General features: G+C 40.6%; 1 long non-coding RNA gene across 1 annotated transcript in view; it reads right to left on the bottom strand.

The window, feature by feature from the left end:
• Positions 1-14,353: 14,353 nt before the first annotated feature.
• The window catches only part of LOC143689041 (uncharacterized), a 78,219-nt gene continuing 71,216 nt past the window's right edge, over positions 14,354-21,356 (bottom strand). Inside the window, exon 7 of the long non-coding RNA XR_013178483.1 lies at positions 14,354-16,123. This is a non-coding gene — a long non-coding RNA (uncharacterized LOC143689041). The remainder of the gene's footprint in view (positions 16,124-21,356) is intronic.

Below are 21,356 nucleotides of genomic sequence, written 5' to 3'. Positions count from 1 at the left end.
ATAATATCTTTGTTAATGTTTATGTTAGCTTTATCATCCTTTAATTCAGAAGCCAAGTCTTCTCACTGCTAAGGGAAAAACTGTTACAAAAATTTGTTCTTTCACCTTGTAAAAGTAAGATGCTAAAATACTTTAACATATTGCATAAGAGGTGCTTGGGAAATATTACAGGTATTACAGTAGTTAAAAGGGATTTTCTATCTTGGTGTTAGGTAATTTTGTATGAATAAAATGTTATTCACATATTCAGAGATTGTATAAAAGTCCCAAAGACTTGACAATGTTCTCACTGTCTATGTTATGTTCTAATACTAATCAGTATAATATGAAAGGATGGTATTATATTGCTAGTCATAGTTTTAGTTATTCTTAGAAAAAGGCTACAGATCTCAGAAACAGCCAAATTTATATGTCAGTCGCACTGCTTTGCTCTAATACATCTCTAAAAAGTACATGTGGTCAGCTATAAGTCAAAACTTCATCTGCAACAAGAAGAAACTTTAAAAGTGAGGTAGGACAAATAAATAAATTATATTTTATCCATTATTTAACATAACTCTGGTAAATGTGTAAAGGTAAATCGGAACAAAACCTCTGCTTTGGTTTGTCAATATAAAACAACTGCCTAATGTTTTTATTTCTGAAAGTAGCTTCATTTTAAAATGCTTATAAAAATTAGAGCTTAAATTGAAAGCTTTAACTGTTAACTTTAAATACCGAGACGCTTTGCTCTTTATCCTGGTAGTTCCCTGGAACTTTAAGTAGCTGTGTGACACCTGAGACTAAGCGTTAGCGCTCCAGCTCTGAAAGTCAGAACTACTCCATACAGCAGATGTTTAAAAAATGAAAATAAATAAATAAATAAAATTACACTTCAGTTAGAGATGTGATTGAAACTGATCTGGTTAAAACTAAAGTAAATCAAAATAAGGTAAAAAAAATTAATATGTTGTGGGGAGCAAGGATAGTTCAGTGGTAGAATTTTTGCCTGCCGCATAGAGACCCAGGTTTGATTTCCAGTCCACGCACTGCCCCCCTCAAAAACAAACAAACAAACAAACAAAACGTCAACAAATGGTGCTGCAATAACAGGATACTCATATGGAAAAATAATGAAATGTGACCCTGCCATCCAGCACACACACAAAAAATTAATACGTCTGTATTTTAAAACTTTAACTTTTGTATGAGACCAAAAGAAAAAAATGTTTATTTTGTCCAAAATTTAAATGATTTTTATCATACCATCTAATTTAACTGTCTGGTCAGTTTATTTAAACAGCCTAATTCAACTTTATTTGATAGGGAACCTAGAATAAGCAATAAAATCTTAATATTCTGTACAAGTTAACATTATACCCTGATACATTTCAGAGTATTTTAGGCATAAAGTAAGAAAGTATTTGCAAAGTCCCTTGAAGAAAAGAGAAAAAGTAGAACTATTAAACTTCCCCACCTGAGGAATTCCTGACATTTTCTTAAGCAATGGGGGCTCCCAATGTAATAAGCCAAGGCCTCAATCATAACACTTGTCCTTGTAAAATCTATTTCTAAAATGACAAAGTTAAATCTACTTATAATTAATGCCTAAAATTTATCCCCAGAGAACCTCTTTTGTTATTAAAATGTGGTTTCTCTCTAAGCCAAACTCTGACCTCCCTACTATGGCAGACATGATTTCCAGGGGTAGAAGTCTGTCCCTGGCATCACGGGACATGAATCTCAGGGATAAGCCTAGCCCTGGCAACATGGGACATGACTACTAGGGATGGACCTGGCCCTAGTATTGTGGGATTAGTTGACCAAAGCAGGGAAAGAAATAGAATTTCAATGGCTAAGAGATTTCAAAGTGAGTTGAGAGGTCATTCTGGATGCTACTGTTATGCAAGTTTCAAGCAGATATTGCAAACTACCACAGTATGGCAAACCCCAACCAGCAGTATTCCTAAAAACCCTGAAAAATATCATGGGCTCTGTAAAAATTTTACTTAAGTTTGTTTTCCCAAGACTTAAAACCTCCAGATTGTTCCAATGCCAGATAAACTCTGAAACCTAGAAATATTGACTCTCCAGGAACAACAATCAGCTTCATCCCTCTGCCCCTAATGACAGTGCCCCTTTTCAGCCTTGAAGAAGTTAGAAGAGTCATGGCCTAGATATCTCTCAAGATTGACAGATAATCATCAAATGAGAGGGAGTAGTTGTAACTGATAAATTTGGATTTAAGGGATGATTTTGATTAATTAATTATTGTGCAGATGTTGCTTTTTATTTGCTGGTAAATTAGAGTAGGCAGAGGAAAATACCTGAAATCTTTGAATTGTAATCCAGCTGCCTTGACTGCTGATAATGATTATATAGACTTTCTCTTGTGCCTTTATGATTGTAAAAACCTTGCATCTAACCTTTACTTGTACCCATTTATCCAGTTTTTCAACTTTAGAGTTTGTGATCACTAAAGTCAACCTTTATTAATGTAAAGTATAGCATAACATTTATTCATGAAGGGTCCTAGGTCAGCCCAGAACTAACCCACCCCAAGTCCAAAGTTATCTTGATAACCAAAGCTAGATAACCAAAATAGGCCCACCTGACAAGTACAGTAACATAGACTTTAACCTATATATCACCTATACCTTATTACAATACTAAAAATCACTCCCATCATCATCATAATAAGGCTATTTTTTTTACCTACATTCTGTGACTAAGCATGTAATCAATCTGTGCATGCTCAATAATTAAATCACCTCTAATTATATCATCTGGGGCCATCATGCTCATTATCCTGAAACTTGCTCATCTTTTAATGCTATATAACTATCAAAATTACTGCAGTTTGGGAAGACAGATTTTTGAGGCCAATAGGCCACCTGATCTCCTGCTATATGCCTAGTAATAAACATTTTTTTCTCTTTGAAACCCCAATGTCTCAGAAATTGTTCATTTGAGAGCATGGGCAAGAATCCACCGCTTTTGTCTGGTATCAAAATTGGTCAGCAAGAACAAATTATTTAATAGACCTAATGAAAGTCTCAGACAATTGAAATCCTTCTTCGGTATTTGACACTTGTTCCAGGGCCAGAGTGCTATGTATCAACTCTGATAAAATACAACAGCCAATGTTTAAACATTCCATCTCCCCAAGTTGTCTTTTAGGAATGCCCCCAATTCATCTAATGTGAGGTGAAAGACATGGTTGGATTTCTGAACAATGAAATCGTTCAAAAGAACTCCAGTCACCACATGCAAGATATGGCTGAATTAATATTTGATTCAAGAGAATGTGGGACTGGTTATCAATAATTCAGTCATCATTTAATATCAGAGACATGGAATGTGCCCAGCTGTTGTATTAGTTCACACATTAGAGTGACTAAGATGTAGCATGTTATTGCCACTGTCACATTTCTTATGGTACCCGATGACAGCGTGGCTTATGAGGACTGATATGATATAGCTATTCTGCCATCCATATCCATAAAACAATTGGGAGCAGCTAAACCAGCCCATCTGGGAGGAATTGTAAAGAGAAATGTAGACTAGGAGTCAGTTTTAGTTTGGATTCTTGGGGAAGTAGTTCCTGAGGCAGATATTCAAAGGCAAGTAGCTTATTTGGGAAGGGAAGAAAATACCAGTAGGGGGGTAGATGAGACAAGAGAGGGAAGGCAACCAATTAAGGGTATGTTATGAAGCCTGCTATCACTAGGGTTTCTGGAGTTTAATTCCATGGATTCACCATCTCCCCCATGGGATGAGAATCTGGGATGTTTATGAAATAATAAACATTAATCATCAGATAAGAGCTAGTTCTGAACTACATCCATTCCCTGGCACTTCCAACTCACCAAATGGGCAAGAAAACAAGACTCAGAAAGTCCTCAAGCACAGGATGGAGGAGTCTGCAGTTGGAAAAGGGGAATAAGGGTGAACACTGGTGGTATCTGCCATCACATCGCCAGGTGACTCCTCATCCTGTCTCTGCCATCCAAATGGACAGAAGGTAAGGGCACCAACATTCATTAAGCACCCACTACATGGCAAACACCTTACATGTATCTTACCATAAAATCCTTCCAACAACGGGAGAGCCTCATTTTCTAAGTGAAAGAACGAGGTACCAGAGAACTAAGTGACTTACCCAAGTTATCCAGCTCCAGTAAATAGGTGAGGACTTACTCAATTCTGTCTAACTTCTAAGCCAGCACCTTTCCAATAAAGAACAATAGAATCCCTCTGTGTGGCCACATCGGGAATAGAATAATGCTACATTGTTTAGACACAATCATCAGACCCAAATTTTGACTGATGGTTTCCACATATTCCCAGCTTTTGCCTTGTTTTTCCCATCAGAGTATGCCTCTTCCCATTCAAATCTGCTTCCCTAGGTCAGGCTGCTGGTGGATTCAAAGAAAACGAGGATGTGGACGAGCACAGCTGGGCTTAAAGAGGCCAGCCTGTAATTGAGAAGCTAAGACTGAAGGGATGGTTATAATTACTGAATCATTATATAGATATTACTTTTTGCTTTCTGGTATATTGGGAAAGACAGAGGGAAATACCTGAAATCCCTGAACTATAGTTCAGCTGCCCTGATATCTGAAATGATTGTAAAAGCCCTTATCATTTCTTTGTGATTGCAACAGCTGTTACTTCCTTTATCTAGTCTTTCTCTTAAAGTAGCTTGTAGGGCAAAGGTCCTGATGCTAATGAAGAATTTAAGTCAACCATTAATAGTTCCAGCCCTTCATATTTGTAAATGCTATTGGCTAGACTCTGCCATTGAAATAATAACTCTGCCTCCCTTCCTTTCAGCTTACATTTTTACTATTGAAATGATAATCCTGCCTCCCTTCCTTTTGGCTTGCACTTTTGAAATGATAACTGTCTTCCCTTCTGTTAAGACTTGATTATTTGAGATTGTAATGACTTCCTCTCCACTTGCTAGAATCCATAAAACCCTTGAACCCTTAAAGCTCAGGGAGACAGATTTTGAGGTCAGTAGGCCATCTGATCCCCTGCTTCACACCTAGCAAAATAAACTGTCTCTCTTTGAAACCACTGTGACTCAGGAATTGGTCATTTGAGCGCATGGGCAGGAATCAACCACCTTTGTCCAGTAACAATCCCACATGGAAGAATCAGACCAAGGCGTTTGTATTTTTAACAAGTTTCTTACACAATTCTCAAATATACCAGAGTCTGAGGACTACTTTCACATGCAAAAACCGAGACGTGAGAATGAACACATCCCTATTTTGTTGGATGCCCAGCAAAAATAGGGAGCATCCTTTGATTGTAACTAGGGAGGAAGAGTCTAGCAGGTGGGCGGAGGAAAGTCCATGGAGGCCTTTAAAGGCTAAGCTGTCAACTCTGGTGTCTCTTCTGGGGACAGTAAGCCACTCTCACAGATTTCTGAGCAGGGAAAATGTCATACACAAAGTGGTATTTCAGGAAGATTAACCTGGCAGCAATGAACCAAATGGATTATAAAAGAGAAGACTGGAACTGGGAACACAGTGACAAAAAAATAAGGAGCTTTCAGAAATTTCCCTTGGGACCCCAGGAATTTAAGTTTTTACTGATTCATTTTTCCCTTTTCTATCCTAAATTAGGGGCAAGCTAACTTGCTGTACTCAAATCTTAAGCTTATTTTCACATACTTGCTGTTCTCAAAATGCACTCAGAAAATTCCTTCTCCTGGCTTTGAGAGGTATAAAAATCTAGCCATTTCTCTTATGTTTCACTCATCACTCTGGGTCCTAAGCAATGTTTTAGATGTTTTTCTTCCTTACTATCAGAAAGGATTGCTTTGTGTTTGTTTGTTTTCCTCTCTGTGATAATCCTTGAAGTCAGAGCTAAAAAGTTCTGGTTCCTAGTAAGCCAAAGTAGATGCTAAAGGTGGAAATCATTCCCTCATCTTGCCAGATGGGTCACAAAACCTCCTCAGGGATAGTGGTCCACAAGCATGTTTCAGTGGCTTAGCACACATAGCAGTGCACACAAAGGCTGCTGTCAATGCTCAGGATGACACATCCTGCCCTTTATCCAAATAAGGGGTTTTGTTCATAAACCTAAGAGCCATTAAAAAGACATCTCAGCAAATGTTAAAGAACAGCACTGTGCTGTTACTTGAAGTCTTTCTAGGCTTTGAATGGAATTCTAATTTTAAATCCCATAGCCATTGGATGCCAATCAATAGGGCAATGATCAGCAGCTGATGTCACCCTTTCATACTGATGTCAAGTCAGCCTGTTGCTAGCTAGTGACTGGAAGGGCGATTTATCCCATGAGGGGAGTGACCATCAAATAAAGGCTAAGGGTCATTGTGAATGGCACTTTTCCGGTTTAGCAGAAACTGTAAACATGACCTACACTGAAACACTGGCTGTCCTTGGCATCAAGGAAATTAGACCATTATCTTGAGAATTTTGAGGCACCACCCAAGATCTCTCTTTTCCACCCACTTCTGAACAAATTAAAAAGTAAGATAAGAAGTAGCAGGTGGGCTATAAAATGTCACCTTTTCCATCCTAACACAGATGCAACCTCATTAATAGGGTAGTAGACTCCAGGTTTTCATTCTTGGGTGTATCTGCAAATCAACACATGCTCAGAAAGAAGAGAAGGGCTTGATAGAAACTTCATTGTCTACTAAACTGGGAAACTGTCTTCCAAAATGTGGTGGGTACTCCTTTGAAACAGGTACATTTTTAGTTAAAAGTAATAAATCATCTTTCATCTGAGTCACAAGTGATAGTCATTGCTACTTTTCATAAGCGTGTGAGATGGAAATGTGTATCCACACAGTCTAGAAAGCTAAAAAACAAGTCAGACCTTATGACAAGACCAAATTCCTTAATAAAAGGCAGAAGATGGGAATTTCAGCAGGTTCTATTAAAAAGTGACCTCTGCGGAAGGCACAAATGCAACAGCAGGCTTCTAAAGAATGCAGAAAAGTCTCAAGCTGGGTGAATAGCAGAGCATGTAGATGTACTTACTTCAAGCTGCCATTTCGATCATTTAGACTTCTGTAGTGACTTAGCCTTAAAAAGCAACTCCAGAAGGATTTAAAAACCAAAGCATTTTTATCTATTTATTTTAAGAACAGACCCTTTTACAGTCCATTGTAACATCCAACAGATGTACAGCAAGAATGGATTTGTTACTAGACTTCTCTTTACAGAGCTACAAATGTGTGTGGCTAATTATATAACCACCTGCAGTTGTGCAGATGGCAACATCTCAGCTCCAGCTGGAGCCAGCACTGAGCCTTTGAGGTGCTTGGCAACAATAGTTACAGACTGCCAGGGGAGGACTGGAATGACTTGGCTTGTTTCCCTTTTCGGGTTCCTACCTATAGCTCAGGCGGACAGAGGTTGCTCATACTTTAAAATATTTCTACAGGGGGCCAGGATGGCTGGCCTGACCGGTCTCTTTCAGATCTAGAGCTCACTTTACCTCCTTATGATTCAGTACTTCTTTGAATTTGGGCTAAGAGAAGTAAATTTATTTTATTTATTTAGTATTTATCTTATTTATTTTATTCCATTTTCTTGAGTCCCCCACCACCACCAAATATAAAACCAATGTTAAAAGCAGGTGTACCATTGTTAAGGGTTGAATTGTGTCCCCAAAAATGATATGTTGAATTCTTAGTACCGCAGTGTATGTGCCCTGATTTGGAAGCAGGGGCTTCACAGATATTATTGGTTAAGAAGAGGCTAGAATGGTTTAGGTGGGCCCGTAATCCAGTAAGACTTCCGTCCTTAGAAGAGAGAAATATGAACACACGGACAAACACAGGAGAGAAGATGGCCAGAGACTACAGAGGCAGAGAATGAAGTGCTGCAGCCAGCAACCGGCAGAAGCTGGAAGAGGCAAGGAAGGGCTCTTTCCTACAAGTTTCAGAAGGAGCATGGCCCTCCAGCCACCTTGATTTCAGACTTCTAGCTCCCAGAACTGAGACAATATGTACAAGGAGTTTGCGGTACTTTGTTACAGAAGCCCTAGGACACTAAGACAACAATTTAATGACAATGATCATAATGGCTGACAGACTTGCCCCCTTTTGAGAGAGGAAATTGTACAGTTTGCCAGGAAGAGTCTGGAATTAAGTCCAGATCTGAGTCTTAGCTCCTCCAGAGCTTACTCCAAATGCCTACAGAACTTTGTCTTTCATTTATGTCTGAGAATACCTCCTAGATTGTTTTGTGAAGTTCTGACCACAGGAGGAAAAAAGGTTCACTTGATGTAAAACTTCTAAACATTTGAATTCCATCATAGACTTCTTCCAGAAGCTTCTAAGAAAGGTTCTCCCAGTGCATTAAGAACACATCTACAAAGAAAAACAGAATAAAGCTCCCTCAGGTCTGGCTGTGAAAGACAATGGATGTGTTAACTTTGTGGTAACCTAAGGTTTGCCGGCTCTTTTTAAAAACCGGCTTGTGGTGTGTTACCTCTCTTTGAAACAGTTTTTCTCCAAACAGAGCAAACGGCTTTTTGAAAACCATTAGGCATTTTTGAAAACTTGATGAGGTCAGGCATCTGTTCATGCCATCCCAGTGATGCGAAGATGGAAAATAATCGGTGCTGAATGCCCTTTGTAAGCCCATCTCTGGAGAAATTTATGATTTCTCATTCTGCAAGCATTGAAGGCTTGCCAATTATATTTGCTTCAGATTTATCCTTTATTGTTTATCACCTTCCTCAGATAAAATGAGACAGTATTCCTACCAACATTATTTCCCTACTATTATAACTTCCATTGATAGTATCAGAAGAGTCAAGGCCAGAGAAGCCTCTACCTAAAGCTACAAAGCAAGTTAGAAGCAAAATTGGAATTTCAAGGCTCAGAATTATCATTCTGTTAAAATCAAGTTGATAAATGCATTTTTAAACTCTCCCACACAGCTAACAAGATGGTAGACATTGACAAATTCATTTAAGAACAATAAAATAGTCTCCTCTCCTTGACACAGTTATAAACCGGGGAAGACAAAACTTGAAGACAAACAACTGGAGAACAATATAAGACAGGACGATTATCAAGCACTAAGCTCTTTGGAAGTCATAAAATGAACATCCCTTATGTCTACTGATTCTGCCTCTGATATGCATGTTTACTCCTCAGTGGTCTCAGGCCCTGCAGGACTCCAGCCCTTCTCTGGCCTCAGCTGCTGTACTGGTTTGAAAGGATGCATGTACTCAAGGAAAGTCATGTTTTAATCGTAATCCCATTTTGTAAAGGCAGCTGTTTCTTCTAATCCTTATTCAGCACTGGATGTTGCAAACATTAGATTATCTCCATGGAGATGTGACTCACTCAAGAATGGGTGTTAAATTGGATTAGGTGGAGACATGTCTCCACCCATTCCAGGTGGGTCTTGATTAGTTTCCTGGAATCCTATAAACATTTTGGAGAAAGTGGGAGATTCAGAGAGAGCAGAGAATGAAAGAGCCATAAGAAAGCTACAACAGAGAACGCCACAGAGCCACGAAGCAGAGAGATCACCAAGCAGCAGCTTTTGGGGATGAAGAAGGAAAGTGCCTCCTAAGGAGCTGAGGGGAAGCTAGCAGATGATGCTGTGTTTGCCATGTGCCCTTCCAGCCGAGAGAGGAACCCTGACCATGTTCACCATGTGCCTTTCCATATGAGAGAGAAACCCTAAACTTTATCAGCCTTCTTGAATCAAGGTATATTTCCTTGGATGCCTTAGATTGGACATTTCTATAGACTTGCTTTCCCATGGCCTAGAAAACTGTTAACTTGCAACTTATTAAATTGCCCCTTTTTAAAAGCCATTCCATTTCTGATATATTGCATTCTGGCAGCTAGCAAACTAGAATTGGCTTACCAAAAGTTTCCTCCATATACCCAGCATCAATCCCTTCTCCTAAGTGAACTCTTGATAGTTAATTCAGGTTCTTCTTTAATCTACTACAGTCAAAATGTTCTTTTTAAACACATTCAGACCATATCACTTCTCTAAAATTCTGAGTATTTCCAGCTATGGTACTATGAAGAGGTCAGCAAATCAAATCTCCCCCCCCCCAAAAAAAGATGTAAAATTGGAAAAAAATTATCAAAAACAATCATTGCAAGGTTCTGGAATGTGAACAAAACAAGCAACAAATTGAAAAGCATGTATTCATGGAAAACTGCTAGAAATGTGAGTAAAAATAGCAGGTGTTTATGACTTTCTTAAGTGGGAAGTAGGGAGATTGGAGAGAGGACGTTCCCATTTCTTCCCAGCTATACCGGGGCAGGGGAAAACCTTAAAATCAGGAGTCCTTCTGTCAAAGCAGGTAGATTTGATTGGGTAAAACTCACACAGGTGGCATTAGCAGTAAAGTGGCAAACTCAGCAGGAAATGATGGAGAAACCCTCAGTTCTGATAACCTGAGGTTGCAGACAAGCTAGAAATTTAACAGGTAGATATGAGACCTGCAGAAGTCCTAGAAAGCCTAGCGCTCTCATCACATCCCTGGCCGATGAGGAAACTATGAGCATGCATAAGATAGACCCAAGAGAATCTGATATAAAGTAAAAGTCAAGGCAAACTTGAAAACCGGCTCAACTTTAAAAGTGGTCTCCATGACTGACACACACTCATTAGCAAAGGCAGGAAGCCTCAGAGGCTCAAGGCATTTAAGCAAAACCTCTGCCCAGATCATTGGTAGACCACTGCAATGGTCTACCATTGCAATGCAGACAAAGGGGTGTGCCTAGGAAGCCAGGCAAAATATTAAAATAAGAATTTTAATTATTATTAAAATGCTCAGATTTTAATAATAATTTAATGCACTAATGCTCAGATGTGGCCTCTCTCTCTAAGCCAGCTTGGCAGGTGCACTCACTGACCTCCCCATTATGTGGGACATGACTCCCCGGGGTGTAGATCTCCTTGGCAACATGGGAAGAATTTGTATATAACCTGGTGGTTCCCTGAAACTTCGAGTATTTATGTAACACCTGAGACTCAAAGTTAGAGCACTGAAGCTATGAAAGACAACATTACCCTATTAAGCAACTGTTAAAAAAAAGCTGAAAAAGTGATCATACTTCATCTAGAGATATGAATGAAGCTGATCTGGACAGGACTAAGGTAAATTAGAATACAGGGAAATGGGCGATATGGCCCATATTTTCAAACTTCAACCTCTGTACGAGAACAAAGGGAGAGATGTTTATTTGGTGCAAGATTTATATTTTGGAAAGCACATTTTTAATTTAACTTATATGGTCAGTTTACTCAAACACAATAATCACATGGAATCTTGAATAGGGCGTGATTCAAGATTGCTGGTTTGTACAGGTTAGTGTAATGCTCCAACATATCCCAGAGTAATTTGGACAGAGAATTAAAAAGTATTTGCAAAGTCCTCTTGGGGGACTGGAGAAAAAGGAGGAAATATTCAATTTCCCCATCTGGGAAATTCCTGATATTCTCACAAGCACTGGGGACAACCAATTCAATAGGCTGAGCCCTCACTCTTGGGACTCACCCCTATGAAGCTTATTCCTGCAAAGGAAAAGCTAAGCCCACTGATAATTATGCCTAAGAGTCACCTCGAGAGAACCTCTTTTGTTGTTCAGATGTGGCCTCTCTCTCTAAGCCAACTTGGCAGGTGCACTCACTGACCTCCCCACTATGTGGGACATGACTCCCAGGGGTGTAGATCTCCTTGGCATCATGGGACCTGACTCCCAGGGATGAGCCAGGACCTGGCATCATGGAATTGAGAAAGCCTTCTTGACCAAAATGGGGAAGAGAGAAATGAGACAAAGTCTCAGTGGCTGAGAAATTTCCAAAAGACTTGAGAGGTTATTCTAGAGGCTATTCTTACACATTACATAGATATACTTTTTTAGTTTATGGTGGTGGAGTGGCTAGAGGGAAGTACCTGAAGCATTGGACTGTGTTCCAGTAGCCTTGATTATTGAAGAAGACTGTATAACTCAATAGTTTTTACAATGTGACTGTGTGATTGTGAAAACCTTGTGTCTGATGCTCCTTTTATCCAGGGTATGGACAGATGAGTAAAAAAAGTAAAGATAAAAAGTAAATAAATATTAGGGGGAGATAAAGGGTAAAAACTGGTTAGATTGAAATATGAAATACTGTGGGTCAATGAGAAGGAGGGGTGAGAGCTATGGAATGTATGAGTTTTTTGTTTCCTGGACTAATGCAAATGTTCTAAAAACAGTCACAGTGAAGAATACACAACTATGTAATAAAATTGTGAGTTGCTGATTGTATAATATGGTAGGACTGTATGTATCTGGATATTTCACAATAAAAATATTTTTTAAAAAACTGAGCAGAAACATCAGTGGCCAACACCACAAGGAAAACAGATTTCCTAGTTTAAGAGTACAAAAGAAAAAAATAAGAATCTAGACATGCTATAATATATTATCTAAAATATGCAATATACTAAAAAAAATGCAACATATGAAAAGGTACAGAAAAGTGTGAAAAAGAAGTCAATAAAAACAGACTCTGAGAGGGGGCCCAGATGTTGCATTTAGCAGACAAGGCTATTATAAATATGCTCAAGTAATTAAAGGAATTTTTGTTTAAATAATTTTTAAAATATATGATGACAATGACTAAAAATAAAGAATCAACAAAGAAATAGCTATTTTTAAAGGGGTCAAATGAAAATCCTGGAGTTGAAAAGTACAAAAAACAAAATGAAAAATTCACTAGATGAGCTCAACAGCAGAAGAATCAGTGAATTTGAATATAAATTAGTAGAAATTGAATCTTCAGAGAAAAAATTTTGAAAAAAATGATGAGCCTCAGAGAACTGTGAGACAGCATCAAGCATACCAAAATCCATGCAATGGGAATCGCAAAAGGGAAGGAGAGAGAGCAAGGGTTTGAAAAATATTTTGAAAAGAATAATATCCTAAACCTTCCAAAATTGTATGAAAATATTTACCATGGGTCCAAGAAATTCAACAAACTACAAGTATAATAAACATACAGAGATCCACATCTGAATACCCTGTAGTCAAACTGCTGAAAATTAAACCGAAAATTGTGACTGTCTACTTTGCCTGTATTACTTTCCTGTAGCTGCTATGACAAATTACCATAAACTTTATAGTGTAAAACTACAGATATTTATCCTTTCACAGTTCTGGAGACCAGAAGTCTGAAATCAATATTACTGTACCAAAATTACAGTGTCAAAAGTTATGGGAACTCTGGAGGTTCCCATAACTGCCTCTTTAAGCTTCTGGTGGGTGCTGACATTCTTTGACTTGAGACTGCATCACTCTATCTTCAAAGCCAACCCCTTCGATCTCTGTTCCATTTTCACAGCACCTACTTCTCTGTGTCTCAACTCTCTCTTAGTCTCTCATAAAAGGATAATTGTGAACACATGAAGAGCCCACCCAGACAATCCAGAATAATCTCTCTGCCTCAAGATCCTTAACTTAATCACCTCTTTTTTTTGTCTCTTATATGACAGGTTCCAGGGATTAGGATATGGATATATTTGGGGGAGGGGGGAGCATTTTTCAGCCTACCATACTACCCAATTTCAACATTCATAATAAAGCTACAGTAATCAAGCAAGTGGCACTTGACACAAAAATATACATATACATAAAAACATATAAACAAAAATATGTTATGGATTGAATCATATCTCCCAAAGACCTGTTCAAGCCTAACCCCCTAGTCCTATGGATGTGAACTTATTTATAAATAGGATCTTTGTAATCAAACAAGTGGCATTGACACAAAAATACACTTAGGCAATGTTATGGATTGACTCATATCTCCAACAAAGACCTGTTTAAGTCCTAACTCCCTAGTCCTATGGATGTGAACGCATTTATAAATAGGATCTTTGAAGATCCAATTAATATGAGGCCAAACTGAATCAGGGTGGACCTTTATTCAATATAAGTGGAGTCCTTATAAAAAGGAAATTTAGCACAAGTAGGAGGAGGAGGAGGAGGAGGGAGAAGTAGATAGATGACCATCTTGCAGAGGGAGAGATTGAATTATAGATTGCCAGCAAGTCACCACCCAAATGCTATAGACATCAGAGAACAAAATGATCCTACTGACACCTTGATTTTTGACTTCTAGTCTCCAAAACTGTGAGTCAATAAATTCTTATTGTTTAGGCCAACCAGCCTGCAGCATTTGTTATAGCAGCTCTGGCAAACTGAGACAAAGACCAAGGAACAGAAAAGAGAGTCCATTCATTGTCAATTTATTTTCAACAAGTTTCCAATGCAATCCAGTGGTGAAAGATAGTCTTCAACAAATGGTGCTTGGGATAATTAGATATCATAAGAACTAAAAGAATAAAAGACCTCATATCATAAGCAGAAATTACTTTATATAATGGACGGTAGACTCAAACATAAGTGCTAAGATTGTTAAACTTCCTGGGACTGAGTCTTCCTGGGAACAATTGGTCAGGAAGTTAATCATTTTTTCACCCACACTATAGGAGTTTTCCTAGAGGAAACAGACCTTTCTTTTCCAGGGCTCAGGGCGAAACTGCTGTAAAGCAAAACCAAGCAAGACATGTGGATGTTAGTGCAGATTTAGCTGTCTAAAAAAAAATGAGCTTCATGGCAGAGTGGAGGAGGGGAAACATGGAATGTATTTAGGGTAAAAAGAGAGGTAAGAGTAGCCAAAAAACAGCCAAATGTAGGGCAGTTTTTTAAAGTAACACACCTGCAGATTTTATTCAGCAGAATTTAAAGAATTCATATTTATTTTGCCTGGCTTGCACTTTACATATGATATCTCATTATCCTCCCAATAGCCTTCCAAGGCTGTTTTAATGATTGCCATTTTACAGATAAGAAACAGAGGCCTGTGAATTATTTGTGCAAGGCCACAAAGCTAGCAATAGAACTAGAATATAAGTTAAGCGCACCTAACTCTACTGACTCTCCCATATTTTTGTGTTAATTCAAAATGTTAATACCCACCAGAGTGCCTGATAACATCACAAGTGCTCTCCTTAAGCATCAAAGTGCACTTACGCCATTTGCTCAAGACTCCAATACATGGAACTAAAGGAGGCCAAGCCATCCGTGGCTACACCACGCTGTTCATTACGTGTAATTTTGAGCACAGGACAGGGAAGCTACCAGGGTAAAAAGGACGCTTGCTTATGAGAATTTTTCAGCCAGAACAACAGAGCTCTTTCAATAGAATATTTGGACCTTGGGTGCACTGCAGAGGATCCAGTGAGCTCACTGTAATGAACATAAAAGAACAGAAGTGGAAAGAGGATCAAAACACAATGGGCACAATGAAAGAAATCCCTGACCTATAGAATAGCTAAGAACCCCTGGTAAAATTTAGTTGTAGTATTTAGCCCAACTCTTAAGCAGATCTTTATACATTTATCCAATCACTCATGTTTCCATAAAGTCCCAATTAAAGACCAAACAGGCTCTAATTGAGCTAGCAACAGAAATCACTGCATGATCTGCTGGTAGAAGCACAGCAATGAATTGTGTGTATCTTCACACCCATCTGAGGCAGATTAGATAGGGGAGGTGGGTAGGGGCAGTGACCCTAAGACCCATAACTAAAGTTACTTTTGACAAACACACACCTACTTAGGTCCCGCACACCTAACCCTTACCCAGGTCTGCCCCTGAAAAGAACCAATGAAAAGCGCAGCTCATCGATCCCTTATTAGCATTGCGAGAGGGAGGAGGGGCCCTCCACCTCCTTATAATGTAAGGATCCTGACCTCAGACTGCTTATCCTCCTTTAGAGAATGCCAGCGCTCATGTTTCTTTGAGCATGTACTTTCTCTACACATTTAAGTTTTGGGCTGTACGCTCTGGCTAGTCCTCAAGTTCTTTCCTGTGGCTGAGTCAAGATCCTTTACAGTGTCAGCCCCTGGTCAAGGTCTCGACTTCTCTGAGAATTCCCAGGGCTTTCTGAGATCCAGCAGAGCTCTCCAGCGTCGAGCTTATTAAATTATTTGGCTGTACACACTGACTATTCCTTGAATTCTTTCCTGCGACTGAGTCAAGAGCACCCACAGTGCCAGTCCTTGGTTGAGGTCTCCATTTCTCCACGAACTCCCTGGGCTGTCCAGCATCACCCCTACAAGACTGAAAAAAGATCGAGGAATTACATAGCTGGTGGTGAACTGGGGTGGTTAGTTTATATAATAATAACAACTAATGTTCATTGTACACTTACCTGGGTTTCTTATTTCTACTAACAAACGATCTGATGGGATCCGAAAATTATCCAATTAACAGAAGAGGAAACTGAAACTGAGAGTGGGAGTTATCTGCCCAGAATTACATAGCTAGTAAGTAATAATTAAAAATTAAAGCTGGGTTCATTCAACCTTAGAGACCCAGCCCTTAGCTGTAGCTCTAGTTATATGTCCTATCCCAAATGAGTGGCCTAATTAAGTATATCCTTTGCCCCCAAGTCAGTGTTCTAATTATTTATCTACACACACACACACACACACACACACACACACACACACAAATTCATGACAAGAGACAGTATTTATAAATAACCCTAATGTCTTTCTTACTGTTTTGGCATGTCCTTAGGGGATCTGCTTTTAGAATATTCCAATTTCAGTCTTGCCAAGTGCATTAGTCACCATGGAAACGGTTAATTCATTGATAAGAGTGGAGATCTTTTATTAATAAGGATACAACAGTGTGCATGACCCATAATTAGTAGCTCTGCAAAGAAAGACATTCCAGAAAAAAAAATGTGTAGCATTATAGGATTGGCATTAGCATAACCTATTGCAGGGTGTAAACAGAAGAAAATTGCTCATGGCAAGTCCTTTGGCAAATCCCCGGAGGATTATTAAGTACAGGTCTCCCCAGACCTCCATTCCCAAATGTGCTACTTCCTCAGTGGCAGCAAACTCCAAACTGAGCACAAAGTAGTCGGTCTCCTTTTCCCCATCCCATCATCCCCAGAGGGCTTTCCAGTGAGAACAAGGTGGCCAGACAGTCACTGGGACTAATTAGCTCCCCTACCAACAGTAGCCGCCCCCCCCCAACCCCATAGCCTTCCACACAAAAGCTGCAAATTGCTTTCCGACCTTTGAAGTCATCCCAGGAAGCCCCAAGGAAGAGCTTCCAAGCTGCGCCTTTAGTGCCCAGTACCCTCTGATCAAAAGCCTGGGCAAAGGGCAAGAGCTCTAGCCCCTGGTGGGCAGCAGCTTTGGAGAGGTGCTGATGCCCAGAGGCAGTCAGGGCTCCCAGGGGCAAGAAAGCCCAGCCTCTGATGGACGCTGTGCAGATTTGGCCATTCAGAAATAAGTCAAAGCCAAAGCTCTGGGTCTCCCTCTCCCTTCTCCTCCCTCTCATCCTCCTCCTCCCCCTCCTCCTTGTTCCCCTCCTCCCCCTCCTCCTCCTTCTCTTCTTTCCCTTTTTTTCCTCCTCCTCAGCCAGTGTTGGCTCAGCTTTCAAGCCACAAAATCAGGGACAAATGAGTTTTCTGCATCTGGATTGTTCCTCCACTTGCCCCATTTCCAGATGGTGTTTGAATTTTGGGTCCCCCACCTACAAGCTGTGTGACTTTGGACTTGATTCTTGACTCTCTAAACCAGTTTCCTCTTCTGACTACCCAGGTTAGCTTCTTAGCTCCACCGCCCGTGAACTGGGTGACCTTGGGAAAGTCACTTCTCCATGTGCCTTGGTGCTCTCATATGCCAACTGCGGGTCATCATAGTAACTCTCACATGTCAAAGGAGGACAATCAATCAAAGGGAGGATGTGGAGCCACAGGGGGATACCCTGATGAGCCTTGAACCATTGCGGGGTGGAGTGGTGGCTAGAGGTGGGAGCGGGAACTATGAAGAGACCACTCAGCCACTGCTGGTGATGTCCCCTTTGATCTAACCAGAGAGCCTGGGGATTGCAATTTACAGAGGTCCAGGGAAGGGAAAGGCAGGAATATACCCTAGACAAACAGGCACAGGCAGTCAGTGGGGCTAAAGAAGAAGAACCCCACAAGGCCTTGTGGGGACTTGCACCTTACGGGTGGTAGTAAGTGGTGGTCATCCCTAATAGTTGCAGTGGTGGCAGGAGTAGCCCCTCCAAGCAGGTGGCCCCATGTGTGGGTCCCTGTCTCACCTGGGCAACCTTGTCAAGCACTTTAATGCTGTCCTCCGATTCCAGACAGTAGGGCTCCCTTCCTTGGCTCCAGCTGCAACCTGATGACACATAAACCTTGAGCATTCCTCTCTCTCAGTGTTTCTGCTCTTCTTGCCAAAGCCCAGAGTATTGCTACAAAGTGTCGTGAAACCAGGCCAGCTAGGCTCACACTAGGACACTGCCGGCAGCAGTTTCCATCATCTTGTGTTTCCTCCAACACCCTCCACCCGAAAGTCCCCACTCAGAAAATCATTCTCCTTTCTCTTTTACTGAGAGAATCAAGTTTCTCATTGTCCCTCTCCATCCCAGCTAAGAGGTGCAGGGGAGTAGGGAAGGCCACAGAATGGAAGTGGGTCCAAAGTCTGGCCCTTCAAGGACTTCCTATATGGCCATTAAAAGATCGACTCATCTTGCTAAACCGGATCTGTAAAATGGGTGGTTTTGAAGATTTAAAAGCAAGGCTCTATGGAAAGCAATTAGCACCATAATTCTAACACAGCACAATGTTAGTTGTTACTTTCAATTACTGTCTCTACCTCTCTTAAAAAAGAATGTGTCTTGAGTTCGCGAGGCGGCCGCGATGGACTGAAGATGGGGACGGTGGTCATAGCACTGGATATGCATCACCTTTAAAATGCTACCTGAGCTCTCACTCACGCTCGCTCCATGCCACTGACCCTTTACCGGGCTGTGGGAATATACTCAGCCTCAAAAGGTCTTCTCCCTAAACTGTCAAGGTGAGAAAAATGAGGAGAGAACCGCCACGTTTCACTGGTTTTAAGCTACTAGGGGAGTAGAAACGATACAGAACAGCTCCCAGAGCCACGACAGAGACCAAAAAGACAGTGTACCCCATCCTGGAATGGCTGACTGTCTGGGAGAACCAGCTCCGGTGAGATCGCCGAGGGGCGCGGGCTTTCCCGAGCAGGGCGGCAAGCGGTCGGAGTCCCTTCGTTCCTCCTTCCCGGGCCAGCTGGCAGAATTGGGCAGGCGGTCCCCTCAAGCCGCGGCAGCTGGCGCCCCCACCACGCAAGGCCCCCCGGAACAACTGAGAAAATTGGATCAGAAATCCCCAGACCACGGAGAACGGTGACCGGGGTGGGGTCCCTTCCAAACACGTGACTCCTCGGTCTGGCTGGGAACGGTGCACTCTCCCGGGCTGCGGCGGCTGGCGCCCTCCCGCCATGCTTGGCGCCCCGGGCCGACTAGGAAATTCGGATGGGTGCTCTCCCGGGCTGCGGCGGCCAGCGACCCTCCCCACGTTCGAACCCCCAGGCCGGCTGGCACTCTTCCAAGCCGCTACAGCTGGCAAACCTCCCCCACGGCGAGAGTTTTCCAAAGTTAAAGGACCCACAGCACCTTTTACTGGTGGGACCCGCAGACAAACGTGTGCCACGAGCACCACCTACTGGGCAGGAAAAGAAAAACAGAACCCAGAGATTTCACAGAAAAATCTTTCAACCTGTTGGGTCCAACACCCAGGGAAATCTGACTAAATGCCCAGATGCCAGCAGAAGATAACGGATCACACTCAGAAAATTGAAAATATGGCCCAGTCAAAGGAACAAACCAATAGTTCAAATGAGATACGGGAGCTGAAACAACTAATGCTGAATATACGAACAGAAATGGAAAACCTCTTCAAAAACGAAATCGATAAATTGAGGGAGGACATGAAGAAGACATGGGCTGAACAAAAAGAAGAAATAGAAAAACTGAAAAAACAAATCACAGAGCTTATGGAAGTGAAGGATAAAGTAGAAAAGATGGAAAAAACAATGGATACCTACAATGGTAGATCTAAAGAGACAGAAGATAGAATTAGTGATTTGGAGGATGGAACATCTGAATTCCAAAAAGAAACAGAAACTATCCGGAAAAGAATGGAAAAATTTGAACACGGTATCAAGGAACTCAAGGACAATATGAACCGCACAAATATACGTGTTGTGGGTGTCCCAGAAGGAGAAGAGAAGTGAAAAGGAGGAGAAAAACTAATGGAAGAAATTATCACTGAAAATTTCCCAACTCTTATGAAAGACCTAAAATTACAGATCCAAGAAGTGCAGCGCACCCCAAAGAGATTACACCCAAATAAGCGTTCTCCAAGACACTTACTAGTTAGAATGTCAGAGGTCAAAGAGAAAGAGAGGATCTTGAAAGCAGCAAGAGAAAAACAATCTGTCACATACAAGGGAAACCCAATAAGACTATGTGTAGATTTCTCAGCAGAAACCATCGAAGCTAGAAGACAGTGGGATGATATATTTAAGTTACTAAAAGAGAAAAACTGCCAGCCAAGACTCCTATATCCAGCAAAATTGTCCTTCAAAAATGAGGGAGAAATTAAAACATTTATAGACAAAAAGTCACTGAGAGAATTTGTGACCAAGAGACCAGCTCTGCAAGAAATACTAAAGGGAGCACTAGAGTCAGATACGAAAAGACAGAAGAGAGAGGTATGGAGAAGAGTGTAGAAAGAAGGAAAGTCAGATATGATATATATAATACAAAAGTCAAAATGTTAGAGGAAAATATTATCCAAACAGTAATAACACTAAATGTTAATGGACTGAATTCCCCAATCAAAAGACACAGACTGGCAGAATGGATTAAAAAACAGGATCCTTCTATATGCTGTCTACAGGAAACACATCTTAGACCCAAAGATAAAGATAGGTTGAAAGTGAAAGGTTGGGAAAAGATATTTCAGGCAAATAACAACCAGAAAAGAGCAGGAGTAGCTATACTAATATCCAACAAATTAGACTTCAAATGTAAAACAGTTAAAACAGACAAAGAAGGACACTATATACTAGTAAAAGGAACAATTAAACAAGAAGACATAACAATCATAAATATTTACACACCAAACCAGAATGCCCCAAAATATGTGAGGAATACACTGCAAACACTGAAAAGGGAAATAGACACATATATCATAATAGTTGGAGACTTCAATTCGCCACTCTCATCAATGGACAGAACATCTAGACAGAGGATCAACAAAGAAATAGAGAATCTGAATATTACTATAAATGAGCTAGACTTAACAGACATTTATAGGACATTACATCCCACAACAGCAGGATACACCTTTTTCTCAAGTGCTCATGGATCATTCTCAAAGATAGACCATATGCTGGGTCACAAAACAAGTCTTAACAAATTTTAAAAGATTGAAATCATACACAACACTTTCTTG

Source organism: Tamandua tetradactyla, chromosome 6 (assembly GCF_023851605.1).
Source record: "Tamandua tetradactyla isolate mTamTet1 chromosome 6, mTamTet1.pri, whole genome shotgun sequence".
NCBI classification, from domain to species: domain Eukaryota; kingdom Metazoa; phylum Chordata; class Mammalia; order Pilosa; family Myrmecophagidae; genus Tamandua; species Tamandua tetradactyla.
This window is presented reverse-complemented; position numbering and strand designations above follow the sequence as displayed.